General features: G+C 40.4%; 1 protein-coding gene and 1 pseudogene across 2 annotated transcripts in view; one reads left to right on the top strand and one right to left on the bottom strand.

Moving 5' to 3' along the window:
* Positions 1-13982, top strand: part of RHOA (ras homolog family member A) — a 63230-nt gene that overhangs the window by 28877 nt on the left and 20371 nt on the right. The window lies entirely within an intron of this gene.
* Positions 748-2059, bottom strand: LOC125151841 (eukaryotic peptide chain release factor subunit 1-like; annotated as a pseudogene).

The raw sequence follows: 13982 nt of genomic DNA, 5'->3' as shown, positions 1-13982 counted from the left end.
TGACCTGATCCGAAATCAAGAATCAGATACTTAACCTACAGAACCACCCAGGTGCCCCTGACTTAAGTTTTTGATCTTTGATCCCTGAGCTGATTTCTCTATCCCAACATCTTTCTTACTTACCTCTCAGTGAAGTTCTTATTTGTTATATTGCTTAATTGCTTAATGAAGCCAGTTTTGTAGACAGTTTTTTTTAAGATTTTTTAAAAGTTTTTATTTTATTTATTTTTTGGTTCCAACATTTCACCGCATGTATTTCTTCTCATGCAGTCTAAGCTGAGAATGCCATGTAAATGGGTCACTGCAAATTGCAGCAGTTTTTCTGCAATCAAGATAAGAAACAAACCAGTATGATCTCATTTCTATTAAATTTTGAAGGTATACAGCAGTTAAGTATTTTTGATACTATGTATGAAGGTTAAAAAAACCATTTTTTTTTCCCATAAAGTACAAGAGCAACCAATGTCACTATTGAGTAAAAGTAAAAACTGGGATACTTTCTTAAATTAGTCCAAAGTGGCATTTTAGGAACTTAGTTGTAGGCTGCTGCGCTGACACCATGACAAACCAAAGTGTAGGGTTGGGTCTGGTTTTGTTTCGGTTTTCTTTTCAGTATCCAGTGCCCGTGGATTAAGTTCTGGAAGTGTTCCAATTGTAAGGCAGGGATCTGTTTGGATTCCACCACGGGTATGCTTCTTGGGTTGGATGCTAGAGGGTGAGGCATGTTTTGCCAGACCCATGTCGACTACCTAGTAGTCATCAAGGTCAAAAAATTCATCATCTCTTCCTTGGTATTCCATTCCTTGGAAATCTACTCGGTACCACAGAATACCTCCAGTTCCACCAAATCCTTTCACAAAGTGGGATCCTTCTTGTGACTTATGTGTGACAATTTCCAACATAGCTCCAAATTTTTTATAGTTGTTAGCAAACCATTCCAGCAGGAGCATGCTTTCAGTCAGCTTGTGTTCTTGTCCTGTCTCTTTGTGAAATGAGATTTATCCTTCTCTTGTTCTGGAGTTAGATAGAGAATTTTCTCCTCTTCTGTGGCTTGGCAATAAAGAACATATCTCATTATATCCAGATTTTTATAGGCTATTAGAATCTCTACAGCTCCCATTTCTAAAGCCTTTAGTGTATCTTCAATTCCAAAACAGTACTTCCCTGTGTCCTGACTGATTCATCGAAGTATCATCCTATTTTCTTCTCTTGAAGAATGAATCACACGTTGGAGAGGACTTCAGTAGATAACTCAGTAGCTTGGTTGAATCCATTTTCACCACCATAGGATATATCAACTAATTTTAAAACTTGATTGCAACCTCTGATCAAACCTATCATATTGACTTAGTTCACTTTTAAAGTCAGCTGATCCGGCTAAAAGAAGACCAGCCACATTCACTTTGTCTCCAGAAATAAACAGCTGTACAGCAGTCTTAGCTACTTTCCGAACATAGTTATGTCACTTTTCCATTCTTAAATGAACAAAACGCAAGGCTGACTGATCTCCTGTATCATGTTTCTTTGGGAGATCCACAGTGAATTTGTGTAGGACTTCTCTTGTGTTTCCTTGGAGTGTGCCAAAAAGTGTACCACTACCGTCTATTACAATGAAGCCAAACTTGCTGTCATCCCAAGGTAGTGCTGTAAGAGCCTCTGTATGGAATTTGTTGTCACACAAGTACAACAATGTATTAATTGGTTTGAAAAGTTCAAAGTCAATGTTGACTTTCTTTTCCTTTCCTTCTTGTGTTACAATGGTACCACAGTAAACAACGAGGCCATTTAGAGGTACTTTGTTATAAAGTTTGAGTTTTTGTTGTATGGATGTAATTAATGGCTCCCAGGACTGAAAGGCGGTTTACTCATGACTTAATGTTAGATGCAGTTCCAGACTCATCTGCTAACACTTTTGCCACTTGGGAAATCTGATTTTTGGGAGAAATGATCAATGATACCATGCTTGTGTCATTGCCGAGGGCTGCCTCGAAGCTCTTGGTGAGCTTCTTGATTTTCCAGATCTCCACATTCCTGTCAGCGCACTGGGGTCGTCTGCCATTTTCTTGTCTCCTCCTCCCTAATAGCCCAGTCCTGGGTGGCAGCGGCTGCTCCTCCCCACCAGCAGCTCTGACATAGGACACTGGCTCCCTCTCTCCAGGCAGTTGCATGTGTTGGAATCTGCTCACATGGGCCTGTCTAAAGTTTATTTTATTTTGGGGCGCTTGGGTGGCGCAGTCGGTTAAGCGTCCGACTTCAGCCAGGTCACGATCTCGCGGTCCGTGAGTTCGAGCCCCGAGTCAGGCTCTGGGCTGATGGCTCAGAGCCTGGAGCCTGTTTCCGATTCTGTGTGTCCCTCTCTCTCTGCCCCTCCCCCGTTCATGCTCTGTCTCTCTCTGTCCCAAAAATAAATGAACGTTGAAAAAAAATTTTTTTTTAAGTTTATTTTATTTTGAGGTGGAGACAGAATCCCAAGCAGGCTCTGCGCTGTCAGCACAGATCTCAACAAGATGCTCAAAACCATGAACTATGAGATCATGACCTGAGCCGAAGCCAAGAGTTGGATGCTTAACCAACTGAGCTACCTAGGTGTCCTGAGTCTAAATTCTTCTACATGTGAATGAATATATGGTTTCCCCCAGCACTGTTTAGTGAAAAGACTGTCCTTTTTCATAGAATATTTTGGTACCATCTCAAAAATCAATTGGCCATATTTGTGAAGGTTTATTTCTGGTGTCTTTATCTTATCCCATTTGTTTATTATTATTTTCTTTTTAAAATTTAATTTATTTTTTAAATTTACATCCAAGTTAGTATATAGTACAACAGTGATTTCAGGAGTAGATTCCTTAATGCTCCTTACCCGTTAGCCTGTCCCCCTGTCCCACAACCCCTCCAGTAACCCTCTGTTTGTTCTCCATATTTAAGAATCTCTTATGTTTTGTCCCCCTCCCTGTTTTTATATTATTTTTGCTTCCCTTATGTTCATCTATTTTGTATCTTAAAGTCCTCATAGGAGTGAAGTCATATTTGTCTTTCTCTAATTCCACTTAGCAGAATACCCTCCAGTTCCATCCATGTAGTTGCACATAGCAAGATTTCATTTCTTTTTGATTGCCAAGTAATACTCCATTTTGTGTATGTATGTATATATATGTATATATGTATGTGTATACATACACACCACATATTCTTCATCCACTGGACATTTAGGCTTTTTCCATACTTTGGCTCTTGTCAATAGTGCTACTATAAACATGGGGGTGCATGTGTCCTTTCGAAACAGCACACTTGTACCCCTTGGATAAATACTGAGTAGTGCAATTGCTGGGTCGTAGGGTAGTTCTATTTTTAATTTTTTGAGGAACCTCCATACTGTTTTCCAGAGTAGCTGCACCAGTTTGCATTCCCACTAGCAATGCAAAAGAGATCCTCTCTTTCCGCATCCTTGCCAACATCTGTTGTTGCCTGAGTTGTTAATGTTAGCCATTCTGACGGGTGTGAGGTGGTATCTCATTGTGGTTTTGATTTGTATTTCCCCGATGATGAGTGATGTGGAGCATTTTTTCATGTGTCGGTTGGCCATCTGGATGTCTTCTTTGGAGAAGTGTCTATTCATGTCTTTTGCCCATTTCTTCACTGGATTATTTGTTTTTTGGGTGTTGAGTTTGATAAGTTCTTTATAGATTTTGGATACTAACCCTTTATCTGGTATGTCATTTGCAAATATCTTCTCTCATTCTGTCGGTTGCCTTTTAGTTTTGCTGATTGTTTCCTTTGGTGTGCAGAAGCTTTTTATTTTGGTCCCAGTAGTGCATTTTTGCTTTTGTTTCCCTTGCCTCTGGAGACGTGTTGAGTAAGAAGTTGCTGCAGCCAGGGTCAGAGAGGTTTTTGCCTGCTTTCTCCTCGAGGATTTTGATGGCTTCCTGTCTTACATTTAGGTCTTTCATCCATTTTGAGTTTATTTTTGTGTGTGGTGTAAGAAAGTGTTCCAGGTTCATTTTTCTGCATGTCTCCGTCCAGTTTTCCCAGCACCGCTTGCTGACGAGACTGTCTTTATTCCATTGGATAGTCTTTCCTGCTTTGTCAAAGATTAGTTGCCCATACATTTGTGGGCCCATTTCTGGGTTCTCTATTCTGTTTAATTGGTCTGAGTGTCTGTTTTTGTGCCATTATTATTATTTTTATTTTAAATATTTATTTTGAGAGAGAGAGAGGTGTACAAGCTTGCACGCGAGCAGGGGTGGGGCAGGGAGAGATTTCTAAGCAGGCTCTGTGCTGTCCTTACAGAGCCCGGCACCGCGGCTTAATCCCATGTACCATGAGATCATGACCTGAGCCGAAATCAAGAGTCAGACACCTAACTGAGCCACCCAGGGGTCCCTGTGTGTTTTTAAAATTTTTAAGTAATCTCTGCATCCAGTGTGGGGCTCAAACTCATGACCCTGAGATCAAGAGTCTTATGCCCCACTGACCCAGCCAGCCAGGTGCCCTTCTGTAGATCATTTTGTACAGTACTGTTATATTAAAAGTATCAAGTCCTTGGGGTGACTGGTGGCTCAGTCAGATGAACGTCCAACTCTTGGTTTAGGCTCAGGTCATGATCCCAGTGTCTCTCTCTTTCCCTCTCCCTTGCTCATGCTCACTCTCTCTTAAAGTCAAGTCCTTAAATTCATGAACATCGGATATCTTTTCATTCACCTTTGAATACCTTTTCCTGTGTTTATTGGCCATTTTAGAAAGCTGCTTTTTTGAAAAAGGATTACTTTGGACTAAAATTCAATCTGATTGGAGAAATGATTCCTATGAAACATTCTAAAATGTAGATTGAGATTTTATAATAGAAGCCAAAAGAGTAGCTCAGACAATCACTAAGAAGCAGATAAAAAGATTTCAGAGAAATTATAAGACTCAGTAAAATTTAGTTCTGGGTACGTGGTGGGTAGGTACTTCATTTTACCCATACAGTAAAGCTACACATACACTAACTCAGAGGTTCTTAAAGTTGAGCATGAGTCAGAATTACCTGGAGGGCTTGTTTAAACCCAGATTAATGGACTCACTCTTAGAAGTTCTGATTCAGTAGGTTTGTAGTCAGAGCTGAGAATTTGCATTTTTTTCAGGTTGTCAGGTGAGGTTGATAGCACTAGTCTGAGGACCACTTTCAGAACCACTAACTAGAAACCCAGGATTCTTAAGGAAATAGCAGCTAGTTGAAGTGTTATGGCTAGATACTTGCCTTAACAAGTTATTTTGTTAATTGAAAAATAATGATTTTAGGATTAAAAATATAGGGCATTAGGTCAGTCATTAGTGTCTTACAGTGTTTACTTTTTGTCCAGTGAGCAGTTATTACTAATTTCCAATTCAGTTAAACTAGGAAGGCTAGAATGTTGTATACTAAATTCTAGGCTAAATGAGCACTCCAGAAAGCCTTCAGGAAGCTATTTAGACATATATGCATCTACATCATGGTCACAGAAACATGAAGAAATTACCAGACTGCTATGTGAAATGGAGACAATTGAATGTTAATGTGTGATTGCGGTTTACCTGCCCCAAGTGCAGGAAGCAGCCACTCTTAACTGCTAAAAAATGTCTGATGGACAGACCACTTCCACACTGCAACTAGATGAGCAAGGCAGGCAGGAGTGCAAATAGGCTGTAGTTACCACAGGAAATCATCAGACTTGTAAAAACAAGTGTGAAAAGGGCTGGCTACCACTTATCAGTCTTACTGTAGCGGAGTTTCCTGTAGCTACGTAAGCCACAACCCTTGCTTTGACATCCATCTGTCCCCCAGTGAGAGTAAGCAGACTTAAGACACACTAGAACCAAGAGTTGCTAACTTCATAGCAATTCAAACATACTTGATGTTTGGCAATTCTTTTCTTCCTTTTTTTATGTAAATGACATTCTAAAAAGAATGGGTGCAAAAAAATCATAAAAGGCTAGGAAACATGAAATAAATGTAACATAGGTTTAGAACCATAAGACTTAAAAAAAAAAAAAAAAAAAGTAATCTCTACCCCCAACATAAGACTTGAACTCATAACCCCAGTATCAAGACTTGCATGCTCTGTCTAGTGAGCCAGCAAAGTGCCCCAAAACCATAGAACTTTGGATCAAAAAATCAAAAACTCAATGAGAAATAATTGAAGAGTAATCAATCCTCCTAAGTTACATTTAAAAAAAATTTTTTTTTAATGTTTATTTTTGAGAGAGAGAACATGAGTCAGGGAGGGGCAGAGAGAGGGAGACACAGAATCTGAAGCAGGCTCCAGGCTCTGAGCTGTCAGCACAGAGCCCAACCTGGGGCTCAAACCCACAAACCACGAGATCCTGACCTGAGCCGAAGTCAGACGCTAAACCAACTGAGCCACCCAGGCAACCCCTAAGTTACATATTGACTTAATTTTTAACAATGTCACTAACGTTTACTTGGGTAGGCAAAGGAGAAAAGGACACTACGAGCTATAGGATTGCTTCTTGACATTTGAGGGTGAGGAAGGAGGGCAAGAAAGTGGAGTGTTTAGAAATAGGGACTCTGGAACAGATTGCTTATTTGTTCAGTGTCCATTTCTCCCCCTTACTGGCTAGTAATCCAGTTAAGTTGAGCAAGTTAATCTTTCTGTATTTCAGTTTCCTTATCTATGAAATGAGAATACTAGGCTCTATCTCATAGGGCAGTTACGATGATTAAATGTGTAAATAAAAAGTAAAAAAGTTTGTAATAGCATTTTTAAGTGTTTACTATTTCTGGCATTTCCTTATTATTTCCTACAAAGTGGTGAGAGACCAGGCTTCTCCACCTTTAAATATATATGGGTTTAGGCATATGTAAGGAGAAGAAGGAAGCTGGGAAGGAGAGGACTGCAAAAAACAAAAGATGACCTAAATAAATGGAAAGACATCTTGTCTTCGTGGATTTGAAGACTTAATACTGTAAAGGTGGTAATAATTCTCAAATTGATCTATAGATTCAGTGCAGTCCTTATTAAAAACCTCAGCTGCCTTCTTTGCAAAAATCAATAAGCTGCTCCTAAAATTCATTTGGAAATCCAGGGGACCCAGAATAGCCAAAACAATCTAGAAAACAGAACAGTTGGAGGACTCACACCTTCTGGTTTCAAAACTTATTACAAATCAACAGTAATCAAGACATAAGAATTAAAACTATACAACGCTTAGAAAAAAGCATTAGGGGGTGCCTGGGTGGCTCAGTCAGTTGGGCGTCCAGCTTCAGCTCAGATCCTGATCTCACTGTCCATGAGTTCGAGCCCTGTGTCGGGCTCTGTGCTGACCGCTCAGACCCTGGAGCCTGTTTCAGATTCTGTGTCTCCCTCTCTCTCTGCCCCTCCCCCACTCATGCTCTGTCTCTCTCTCTCTGTCTCTGTCTCTGTCTCTGTCAAAAATAAACATTAAACAAAATTTTTTTAAAGAAAAAAGCATTAGGTTTTTCATGACCTTGGATTTGGCAGTGATTTCCTAGATATGACACAAATTACAGTAAAACTTTGGTTTGTGAGCATAATACATTCCGGAAACATGCTTTGTAATCGAAAGCACTCGTATATCAAAGCGAATTTCAAGGGGCGCCTGGGTGGCTCAGTCGGTTGAGCGTCCGACTTCAGCTCAGGTCATGATCTCACGGTTTGTGAGTTCGAGCCCCGCATCGGGCTCTGTGCTGACAGCTCAGAGCCTGGAGCCTGCTTCTGCTTCTGTGTCTCCCTCTCTCTCTGCCCCTAATCCACTCGCATTCTGTCTCTGTCTCTCTCAAAAATAAATAAACATTAAAAAAAAAAATTTTTTTTTACAGCGAATTTCAAGAACCATTGGCTCAGTTGTGATCACGTGACATTTGGCATCACAAACCACCCATATTGCAAGACACCACTCACTTATCAAGTTAAAATTTATTAGAAATGTTTGCTTATCTTGTGGAACACTCGCAGAACAAGTTATTCGCAATCCAAGGTTGTATCAGCAGTCAAGGAAAAAATTAGATACTGGACTGTATCAAAATTAAAAACTTATGTGTCTCAAAGGACACCGTCAAGAAAGTGGAAACAAACAAAATAGTGGAAACAATCCAGTTCAAAAATGGGCAATGGATTTGAATAGATGTTTTCCCAAAGAAGATTTACAAATGGCCAATAAGCATATGAAAAGATGCTCAACATTATTAGTCATTAGGGAAATGCAGATCAAAACCATATGAAATACAAGGGGCGCCTAGGTGGCTCTGTCAGTTAAGCATCCGACTTCAGCTCAGGTCACGATCTCTCAGCCATTCGTGAGTTCATGCCCCACGTTGGGCTCTGTGCTGACAGCTCAGAGCCTGGAGCCTGCTTCGGATTCTGTGTGTATCTTTCTCTCTCTCTCTGCCCCTCCCCTGCTTGTTCTCTCTCTCTCTCACTCTCTCGCTCTCTCTCAAAAACCAAATAAAACATTAAAAAAAAAAAACCCATATGAGATACCACTTCACACCCACTTAAATGGCAATAATTAAAAAAACAAAAAAGAAAATAACAAGTGTTGACAAGGATGTGGAGTAATTGGAATCTTTGTACATTGCCAATGGGAATGTAAAATGGTACAGCTATTGTAGGAAACATTTTGGCAGTTCTTAAAAAAGCTAAACATAGAATGCCTAACAGTTCCACTCCTAGGTGTATATTTGTTCGAAGGAGTTGAAAGCAGAGACTTGAGCAGATACTTGTATACCAGTGTTCATTGCAGCATTATTACAGTAGCTAAAAGGTGAAAGTAATGTCAAGTATCCATCAGCAGGTGACTGGACAAATAAAATGTGATATATCCACACAATGGAAAATTAGTGCAGCCATAAAAAGGAATGAAATTTGATACATGCTACAACATCGATGAACATTAAACGTTATGCTGTGTGAAGTAAGAACAAATGACAAATATTGTGTAATTTCATTTATATGAGATATGTAGAACAGGCAAATTTATAGAGACAGTAGATTAGAGTAGTTTATCAAGGGCTAAGGGGAGAGAAGAATGGGGAGTTATTGCTTAATGGTGATGTTTCTCTTTGAGGTGATGAAAAAGCTTCGAAAATAGATAGTGGCAATGATTGCACAACATTGTAAATGTAATTATTGCTAGTGAATTGTTGTAAAGGAAAAAACATCTCCTGTTTGTATCTTTACTCTCAGTACGCCACTATAACGTCTTCCATTTCTCATACTTCTGGTCACCAAATATGGAGGAGGGTCCCCCACCAAACATTTCTGCAACACTGACTGATGTCTTACAGTTCAGTTCAGTTCTGACACTATCTACCTGGAGTTAGCATCAGATCCCACAGGTTAAACATTCAGTCCCACAAGACTGCCCCACAGCTCCCCACTTCAGACCTCAGTAGCAAGTCCAGGTTGTTACCTGTATTTCTCACTGACTGAATATAAATTCCATGTTACTGTGATCTCTTCCTGGAAGCCAATTTTCCAGAACAGCTCACAGAACTCAGGAAAATATTTTGTTAGATTACCAGTTTATTGTAAAAGGATATAACCCAAGAACAGCCAGATGCATAGGGCAAGATATGTGGAAAGGGGTGCGTAGAGCTTGCTTGCCTGCCCACCCAAGATGTGCCACTCCCTCAATCCCTGCACATCTCCACCAACCTGGAAGCTCTCTGAATCCTGCCCTTTGGTTTTTTGGAGGCTTTAAGTAGGCACAATTGATTAAATCATTGGCTTTTGGTGATTGCTTCAATATCCAGCCCCTCTTCTCTACCCTAGGTTGGGGGGCAGGCACTCAAAGTTGCAATTCCCTGATCACAAGGTTGGTTTTCCTGGCAACCAGCCCCCCATCTTTAGGGGATTTTCCAAAGTCACTTCACTGACATAAGCTCAGGTGTGGTTGAATAGAGTTTGTTATGAATCGTGAGACACTCCTTTCACTTTGATCGATCATCCCAGAGCTGTTTCAGGAACTGGAGCTATTTGAAGACAAAAGACCAAATATAACAAAAAATCCTCCCATTGTTCATGTAATTTAGGAAATTACAAGAGTTTCAGGAGCCATATGCCAGGAACAGAGACTAAGACCAAATATATATAAATCACAGTATTACAGTTGTATACTTAAAAATAGTTAAAATGGGGGGTGCCTGGGTGGCTCAGTCAGTTAAGCTTCTGACTTCAGCTCAGGTCATGATCCCATGGTTCTTGGGTTCGAGCCCCGTGTCGGGCTTTGTGCTGACAGCTCAGAGCCTGGAGCCTGTTTCAGATTCTCTCTCTCTCTCTCTCTCTCTCTCTCTCTCTCTCTCCCTCTCCCTCTCCTTCTCCCTCTCCCTCCCTCCCCCCCCCTCCCCCCCACCCCGTGTCTCCAAAAAGAAAAAAAAAAAAGTAAAAAAAATTAGTTACAATGTCCTTGGGTGGCTCAGTCGGTTAAGCATCTCACTCATTTGGCTGAGGTCATGATCGCGTTTGTGAGACCTAGCCCCATGTTGGGCTTTGCACTGACAGCACAGAGCATGCTTGGGATTCTTCTTTCTGTCTCTTTCTCTCTTTCTCTTTTTCTCTCTCTGACTCACTCTCTGTGTCAAAAATGAATAAGTAAAACATGAAAAAAATAGTTAAAATGGCAAATTTTGTTATATATTATCACAACTTCTAAACATTAGTAACGTAACATACCAAAACCCATTGAATTGTATAGTTTTCTCCAGCTTTATTAAGGTATAATTGACATAAAACATTGTGTACATTGAAGGTGTACAAAGTGTTTTTTTTTTTTTTATTCATTAGCTGATACCTGCATCATTTCATATAATCACCATAATTTTTTTGTGGTGAGATCATTTAAGATTTACTCCTTAGCAACTTTCAAGTGTGTAATACAGTATTAACTGTAATCACTATGCTGTACATTTGATCCCCAGAATTGTATACTTTAAATGTGTAAATTGTATGGTATATGAATTATATTTCAGTAAAGCTATTTTTAAGAAAGATTTTGTGTGTGTGTATACACACACTTTAATAGAATAGCTTCTTTTCACATGTGTCTATTCCCATCCACCCCCCACACCCTCCACCGTGTAACCAGTTAGGTGTCCTTCCACGACACATTTGCTTACGTTTGTAGACGTGTCCTAGTTTATCTGTTTGCTGGCAGAAATATAGGCTAATAGAGTTTGAGTATGATTGACTTGTAGGCCTCTTTGGCAAGAAGTAAATCCTTTGTTGTCTGTCCCTGTTGCACAGATTACATTTCAGCAGCCTCTCTAAAAGTACATGGGGAACTGTAGACCTTAGGCCAGAATGGTTTTGCAGTTTGAAAATTAATGTGTCTTAATAACATACTGGCCTTACATTCAGTAAATTCAAATAACTCTTAAGCTTCTTTCCCCATTGATAAAATGGGAATGAATGACGATTATATCTGCCTTTGGAAGTTCAGGATCAAATAAGTTCCTGCCAAATGTATGAGAAGGGCATTGTGATATACCAGTGTAAGGTATCATGGTCACTCATGAAGGTCCACACAGTTTGTTAGGATTTGTTGCAGTATAGCAGATTTTGAAACTTCTGACACCATTTGTATTATTAAAAAGAAGTCCAGAAGAATGGTTAGTATAGTGTTTTGGTCTTTTTTTGAAGTTGTATGTTAGGTAATAGGCAGAAATGTAGTTGAGAGCCACAACCAGCATGCGATTAGCACTATGAGATATGGCAGTGAAGTTTATCTTGTGGTTTTCCTCCAAAATCCCGGGCCTCTGATAGGGCCAGTGAGGTATATGCTTTGGAAAGTGCTTCATTAGCAGTCCCAGCCGAAGAGTCACCCTGAAAAGGAGTATTGCTCCAAGTACTTTTGACCATGTTGGCCAGGATTTGCACATCACACACACAAAAAACATTCTTACCTTCTGTCCTCACTGCTGTTCAGGGGAGAAAGTTTATGTCCCAACAGCCCGTTTCCTCTTGCGGAAGGAAGATGGTGGTTTCCACAAAGGTGTCATCTTGCCATTCATTCCCAGCACTGTGTTTCTAAGCAGCAAAGCCAGTCCCATCCTGTTTGTCTGTTTGTTTATTTGTTAGAGCAATCACTCACTTGAGGGGGTAGAGGCAGAGGTAGAGGAAGAGAGAGAATCTTAACCACGCTCCATGCCCAGTGTGGACCGTAAGATCACGACCTGAGCCAAAATCAACAGTCGGTTGCTTAACTTACTGAGCCACCCAGGCACCCCAAGTCCCATCCTCTTGAGTTCTGAGTAAGAGCCAGTCTTTGATAAGTTTTGAGTCTTCGGACAAGTAAAACAAAAGGTTCCTGCTCTTTTAGTAGAGACCATTAGCAGTTATAAAAGGGTTCTTTTTGTTTTGTTTTTTATGCTTCAACCACGAGATGATTGAATGCTACTGTAGACAGCCACCTATGTGTCATTGTTGAGTTCACCCTCTTGCTGTAACTTAAAGCTCTGTGTCCAAGCATTCTGGACACAGAAGGTCTTATTGATTTCCTGTGTGTATGGTCATCAGTAACTTAGACTATACCAGGAAGACTGAGGGGCTTTCATTTTGCCTATAGAATGAAACGGTCTATTATCAAAGCCAGGAACCAGGCAAGGCAGTCTCCATATCCAAGTCAGGGTCACCTTCTTCATTTTTCACTGTTGTAGGTGACTTTGAGTTGCAGCAGCCACTGATATTGTTCACTGCCTGTGTTGCCTTTCCAGGGAATTTTCTTGGCTTTGTAAGTCAAAGGGCAGAACCAGGCCCTATATACTTGGTACACTATCCTACTATAAACAATAACCACTAAGAGCAGTCATCTTTGCTCAGGTGCTACCTGGCTTTCTAGCAGCATTTTACAGAGATGTTTTCAGGTGGGAAGTATATATTTAAAACTGGAGGCCATTGAGGGGCACCTGGGTAGCTCAGTCAGTTAAGTGTCCAATTCTTGATTTTGGCTTAGGTCATGATCTCACAGTCCTTGAGATCAAGCCTGCATAGGGCTCTGTGCTGACAGTGTAGAACCTGTTTGGGATTCTCTATCTCCCTCTCTGTCCTTCTCCCACTAGTTTTCTCTCTCTCTTTTTCTCTCTCTAGATAATAGTCTGCCTTTCAAGAGAATATCATTGAAATTCTCTACTTAGTATAGCATATATCCAGGTCCAAATAGTATTCTACACTGAAGTCTTTTTCAGTATTTTTGTGCTTAGCCTATGGTAGTTTGATTAGAATTCCAGGTTTCCAGGCGGGGCTGGCTGGCTCAGTGAGAAGAGCATGTGACTCTTAATCTTTGGGTCATGGGTTCCAGCCCCTCATTGGGTGCAGAGATCACTTAAATAAATAAACTTAAAAGAATTTCAGTTGTCCGATCTTTTTTTTTTTTTTAACTTTTTAATGTTTATTTATCTTTGAGAGAGAGAGAGAGACATAGCGTGAGCAGGGGAGGGCAGAGAGAGAGGGAGACACAGAATCTGAAGTAGGCTGTAGGCTCTGAGCTGTCAGCACAGAGCCTAACACAGGCCTCGAATCCACAAACCATAAGATCCTGACCTGAGCCTAAGTCAGATGTTTAAATGACTGACTCACCCAGGTGCCCCTCAGTCAACAAATTCTTAACTGTTTGTTGTTGTTTTGCTTTTTCATTCTGCTGAGTCCTATAAAAAACTATGATTGCTGCAAGAAAAGTGATCAGAGAGTGCCAATGAGTCCAGTTTTTAGGAGTACTTTTGGGATACATGCTCCTTCTTTGAGTTTTTGTTTCTCTTTATAAGCATCCCATTCAGCATGTCCTTGCCCCATTAGTTATGCAACTCCAAGTGGGAAAGGCCAAGCAAGATGTGGTACCTGTTCTGAAGGAGCTTAAACTCCAGGAATGGATATGAGTCAAGTACACAAGAAATATAACTGCTATCTCTCTCTCATAGAGTAGGATGTGATTGAATGTAAGTACCAAGAGAGGACCAAAGCCCTGCTTAGAGGCAACATTTGATTTTCAGG

Source organism: Prionailurus viverrinus, chromosome A2 (assembly GCF_022837055.1).
Source record: "Prionailurus viverrinus isolate Anna chromosome A2, UM_Priviv_1.0, whole genome shotgun sequence".
Taxonomy (NCBI): domain Eukaryota; kingdom Metazoa; phylum Chordata; class Mammalia; order Carnivora; family Felidae; genus Prionailurus; species Prionailurus viverrinus.
This window is presented reverse-complemented; position numbering and strand designations above follow the sequence as displayed.